Genomic DNA, 6,880 nt, shown 5'->3' on the forward strand with positions numbered 1-6,880 from the left:
AATTTTACTCTCTGTTATAACGACTGCCGACGGCGGCGGTAACTTATATTTAAAATTCCAGTAGAATGCAGCAAATGACACGTGAACCGCATGCACCCGTATTTTAAATGCCCCCGAGTCTGTTCGGTTCAGCGCAACTACGCGAAATTATAGCTATGCGGACTTTTTTTCAGAGGAAAGTGTCGACTATATCGATGCATAAAATATAAAACACTCGACGAGAGATGGTTTCTATTTTTTACTCAAGGGACTTGTTATTAAAAAAACCGGAAAAATGGAAAAAGTTAAATCCCGAAGTACCTAAAAACAGACACTTATTAAAATATTTTCCAGCATATATTTTGTTGGAATAAAATTCAATGTTTATGAAAATAATATATTTTAACAAAATCATATGTTCATGGTCGACATGCTCACAAATCCCAAACAAATAGAGCTCAAGTACAAATTATCAACTGGTAAAATTAATGTTTTATTTAAAACAACAAAAAGAGATAAAATCTTAATATTTCATTAGCGATCTGAAAAATGTGTGGCAAATTTAAGGTCCATGTCAGACCATTTCGATATAATATAATGTGAAATGTATCTGAAACCACAAATGCCTTCTAAATATGTGTCTTGCTGTCAGGAATTTTAATGATGACTCAATTTTTTTCTTCTTGAATTTCCATTATCGAAAAAACCTGAAATAAACAACCTATAGAACAGTAATTACATTCATTAATAATAATTGTTCATCAGGAACTTCTTGAATAAATGTTTCAATTTCTACTTTCACCAAAATCTTAGAGTTCCTTAGACAATATCCAACTGACTTATTTTTCAAATGAGACATCAGTATTTATCTAATGATATTATGGGAGGCAACTACTCTGCGGCCAATGCTTTTGCTTAAAAAATTCATTTCGCCTACTGCGATTTTAGTTATGCTTTCATAGTACCTATAAATTAATAGGTCGCTCTGTGCCAGTAGTTATAAAGTAATGCTTTATACCAATAGATATTGAGTAGCAATGACATTTAAGATATCACATATTTCTTTCCCACATTTAGGCCAACAATTTTGAGAACCTTAGGTCCCTAGTTTCAAGGTCTATAGACATAATTTCTTTTTTGAACTATGATTATCGAGCAATCAAAAGAAATAGTTCCAGAAAAATTTTTTTTTAGACTGTCCATGGACTGGGTTGGTGAGGCATCGATGGTTGAATGAAAATATCACTTTTGTCTTTAATCATCGATAGGTATCTCTAAAAGAAATTAATACACAGTAAATACAAGGGCAGTTGTGACTGACTTTTTACAGTTTTTTAGAAAATCTGCCTCTAATTTACAAATATTTATGAAAAGACTAATGTTAAGAGAAAATTTTTAGACCCAGAATAACTATAAATTGACAAGTTGATGCATCAAACTGTTTTTCGGTTCCAAGTGATCAAAGTTTTGAAAAGAATTAAAGAAACACATTAAGTAACATATCAAACTGAAAAAAAATAATTTTTCTCAACTTCTCCCTCAATTTTATATTAGATTATTTTAAATTAAAAAAAAATCAGGTAATTCATTTGATTGCTCGATAGACTGAAGCTCAAAAAATTTTTTGTCTAAAGATCTTGAAACTAGATAGATACTTAAAGCTTGAAAATACAATTTTTTTATCTCGATACGACCATTTTTCACTGATACAGCATTACAAAAATCACTAAAAAGTCCAGGAAAATTTTTTGTTCCTTTAATTTTTTCCAGTAGTATAATAATATAACTTACTTACTTTGTAGCCTAGAATCAAATATAGTTGTTTATGATTATAAAACAAATACTTTAAAAAATAATCATTTTACTTATTGATAAACCACAAACAATTTGACAATACTATAAAAAAAAATAAGTTTAATTTTAATTTAATTTGCTATTAGTACTGAAAAATATATTGTATACGTTAATTACTTATATGAGCAATATCATGAAATGTAATAAAACTGAACAAGTTGCCAGGAAACTCGGCAATCTTTCATTAAATTGGAAGAAGTTGGAATGCCTAAGTTGTAATTATTTTGAGTGGTCCAAAAGCCACAAATAGAAGAGTTGAAAAGGAATCGCCTCATAATCAGAACATTTTCCATTTTGTGTATTAGTTTTACTTTCAGCGGTCAAAAGTGAGGTAGTATTTGAAAGTGCTAGGGAAAGAAGGCGGAACAGCGGACATAATTTCATTTGTGACAGTAAATTGTAGATCAATAACTTAAGAGAATATAACAGAAAAATTGTATATATGTATTATATTCTGAATATGAATAGGGTGCTCATGCTATACCGACCCTTTAGCAGCACCAATGTTGTTCTTATTATATGTGTAAAATGTCTCTCATAGTAAAATAAATTAACGCTCAAGAATTGGTCAATGTATAATTTTAATAGAATATTAAATAAAAATTATATCTAGGTTAAATGCATATTTTGTTTGATAAATATTTCCTCACGAACATTAACGGTTGTCGCATAAATAAGCGACTCGCCATGGTATTGCGTATACTGGAATTTTCGTTGATGTAACTCAGCCATTGTGCATGTCGCCACTAAAAAATCAAAACAGGTAAGCACTAATTCTTCTTGGGTCTCAATTCTGAGGTTTCGATAATGACTACTATTACCAAGAAATATCTATACTTTCATGAAGTCTTCAGTTTATTAATTTTCTGTTCACTTCGTTGTTTACAGTACATATATTTTACTTATCTTTACAAAATAAAGTTGTTGTACGCAAATCTTTGAGTAACCACATATTTGTTTTAAACGTTAACAAGAATTCCTTCCTTAAACAATGAAAGACAAAACATATTTAGGAACATGAAAACAAACAAATTTTGGCCTAACGCACTTGTCTATATCAAGAATTAAATTGTTTTCCCAAGAAGTGAAAACATTTTTATTATTCATGTTATAAATAAAAAGTAATTTTTGTTACAAAATTCTTCTTTTATTCGCAGGTATAAAATGTATTTTCTCTTTAAAACCCCGTTTCCAATATTTATGTATAGGATGTCCTCATATTGTTTTAATCGTAGATCTCATGCAGCGACAAAAAAGATTTTTGGCATTTTGGAAAACAATCATACATCATGATGTAATTTGTAACATTACTTTTCTCACAAATTGAATAGGCCTGGTCAGGAATAAATTATGAATTTCTGTTAAGGTTCATATAAAATATAATATATAAGTTATTTATAATTAAAATATGTCTATATTTTAAGATAATCGACCTTCATGATACTGTTTTATTTGACAATTAGAGATACTAGAATAAATTTTAATTTACGTTCTAATAAAATTTTTCCCAAACTCAAACACAAAAGGTACATTACCTTCACAGAATCGAGAAATTTAAAAAATCAGAGAAATATGGAACTAGGGATAAATCTGAATTCTGGACAAATTTTCCTAATTAATTTGTTGATCTTACACCAAAAATGCGTTTTACCTAAGTATAGATTTGTTGGTAACTAACCTTTATTTGTTGTTCAGAAATAAAAATACATTGCAAATTATATTTTAATGAAATGCAATCGTTTTTCAAAATAAATATCATATTTCCTTTCAAAATTTTCCAATGTAAGCATATTTTATATAAATTTTTTTCATAGAATAAAAAATGATTGATTCTTTTCTATTCAATTCGTGGACACTAAATTTATTACAAATTTTATTTATTATTACTTCCGTTTTCCATAATATTTTTACGCTCTAAATAAGTAAACGTGTTGGTTAATTCTTTTATTTAATACTCATTTTGTACAGTTTTACACTAAGAAAATGTTAAGAATTTTTATATCCACAATATTTGAAAAGACACCGATAAAGCGCTGTTTTATGACTAGATCGTGTCATAGTTTTATACGTAACTAGTGAATAAAGGTTAAAGTTGTTGAAATTGTGACAACTTAGGTCAAATGCTTTTTACACTCTTCAGCGAGAGTAAATACAAACCACTGAATGTTATTGCAGTGTGAAATTGGGCACTCAATTTTTTACTTTAAATAATACATGATGTAAATAGCAACCTTTATAAAACAAAAATAAACAATTATTACCTACTATAAAAACCTAGACAGCTACTGTTGATTTAAATATAGACGAAATGGAGTATAGGCACTTGAAAACTACACCTAGATCTCCTTTCAGTGTTTACATTACTGTATAAAATAGCTGTGTGTAGTCAACATATAATATTTGCATTAGTAATTACTTAGAAAGGATATTGACATTTTTTTTAATTATGCAAATTGCGAGCCTGTAAGAAATGACACGGGAACATGCATTCCCCTAGTGATCGTTTGTCATTTACGAGGAATGCAAAAGACATGTCACCATGTAACAGAGTGTGTTTGGAATAATGCGGGGAAGCATGTGTTTGGTCGAAAACGTGCCTACTTTGTCCACTAGACTTGCTTAGGTTAGTTATGGACGATTCCCAAAATATGTGTTGATTTTCCCCCAAGTTTTTAACTCTGAAAGGTATGGTTAAATAATTTTTGTGCTGCTTCTCTTAAAAATGTCTGCGACTGGTTTTTAGTTTTGAAAGGTCGTCGTTGCTAATCTAGATCCGAAAGAAAGGGAGAATCTGAATTCGGATTCCATTAATATGATCCAGAAATCTTTCTATGCTATTACAACCATGAGGCCAAATGATCTTCTGCATTGAAATGTCATATGGAAACAGTTGGATCCTTTTGATTTTGGTGATAAAATACGAAAGATTTATTATGTTTTTTTTTCATTGTTTCATTCCAATAAATTAGTAAAATCAAGAACAATACCAATCGTAATCATTGGAGCAATACAAACATTGAGTTTCCCATACAATTTAATTTCGCCGTGTTAATATGCACGACAAACTAGGATCTATTTAATATTTGAATATGAATTAATTAAATCCCATTACTAATTCATTAGAAACAATAGATCGTATTGATATGGTGCCTATCCCATATACGTGGGTTGGGACAAATAACAAGTGCTCCAATTGCAATTGGTTCTTATTAAAGAGGAACACACTGACAAAGATGATTTTGGTTTCGATTTGAATGTTTGATTATATACAGAGTTTATAAACCCACAAGAGAAATTACCTACGATTGTCTTCTGTGCTCAGTTGTTTTATTTTATAACGTCACACGTTGAAGTTAGTATATCAGGTAACGCCAGTTTGCAATGACATACACTGTTCTGAAATTACAACCGTAATGTGTATATATTTAACAGTTATTTCTTGATTGCCTTGGACGACAGTAATACTGCTTTTAATTGTTACAATGGTAAGTCAACACCAGCGCGAAGCAGGGCCGGGCTTGTGCTGCACATTCAAGTGAAAACAATAAAAAAAGAACAAAGTTTTTGGAGTCATTTTATATCCGTCTCGATAATAATTGAAGAATGATGAAAAAATAGAACGGAATGTTTGGTAAGCTACCATGAGTTGTGGTAAGCACCCCAAATTGCCTAACGCACGATAATTAACAGTGACTTCTGAAGAAATTTTATTAAAACACTGCTCATTTGTCACTCACTAACAGATCTGCGTTTCGTGCTTGGATTCCCTTATACACATTATTTATTATACAACTGTCCTTCATCTGTTAAATACGGTCATTTTTACAACTATCCTGATTATCAGATTGACCACTAACATCGCACGCGATATCATTTTTAACAATATTTATTGTTGTGACTAAAATGTGAACATAAAACACGTCTTTTCCACTTGTACGCTTATGACACGCACTGACACGCATCAGCTCGGATCGAATCTGGAATATAGTACAAAAATTTCATGAGAGAAATATTATAATATGTTCGCCTAGACACTGCCCTGAGTCGGTCCTGGCGCGAATAAAAAAGCGAGTTGGTGTTTATGTCGAAGCAAAAGTGTATTGGACCCTCACGATACCAAATACGGTAGTGCGTGGCTGACAACAGTCGAGTTAAACCCACATGTATGCAAAACCCGCAAAAATATTCTAAAACCGGCTGCCCACGGTGCTGATAGATCGACATCATTACTTTGTATTGGGCAATCTACAGTTATTTTCTAATTTATTTATGAATTTAATGTATGCTGATTCTCAAAAACAACAGGCACCAGAATCAGCACCATATACGTTCCATCAGCATCGAAAATAATAGTCCGAATACATTGCGGTGGAAAATACTTCAGAAAATTCTTGCACTAATTTATATTTATTATGAAATTTATTGTTACAATTGCATTGTTTTGTTCAAATTTAAAGTGTCATTTTTGACGATTAATATCAAATAGACTGTATATTGGGGGAAATTGGCTTTATCTACAACCAGTCTGTCTGAAGAGATTTTAGTGTTTCACATCCAATTTAATGGTCAACTGATCCAAGGTCCAATTCGTGAACATCAAAGGCGGCACCAGTATATTTATATATCGCCAACATCTTTGTTAATATATAAAATTCTAAAATAGGATTCCAAACTTCTGTTGCGTTTATAACTCATTAAAATAAGCCAAAAAGTTCCTATTAACATGTGCCCTAAAACGCACCCTTAGGAAGTTATATGCCCTTTAACGGGCTCAAACAAAACTGTTTTTTTTCTGTTATTGACAAACGGTCGAAAATAAATAGAAAAAAATGTATGGGTCTTACATAACTTTTTGCGTTAAATAACATGGGCTACTCCGTTTTTCGACATGCAAATCATATGCGTCCCATTTAGGTTGGTGAAGGGGATTTTCGGCCCGTAATTTTTTTTATTTCAATTTTTTTACAATTTTCTCTACAGATTTATAAAATCTTAACAATTTTACGTAAAAAATATTATCTTTGTCCAAATCGATATTTCCAATGGT

The sequence above is a fragment of the Anoplophora glabripennis genome, unplaced genomic scaffold, assembly GCF_000390285.2.
Source record: "Anoplophora glabripennis isolate ALB-LARVAE unplaced genomic scaffold, Agla_2.0 scaffold101, whole genome shotgun sequence".
In the NCBI taxonomy this organism is placed as follows: Eukaryota; Metazoa; Arthropoda; class Insecta; order Coleoptera; family Cerambycidae; genus Anoplophora; species Anoplophora glabripennis.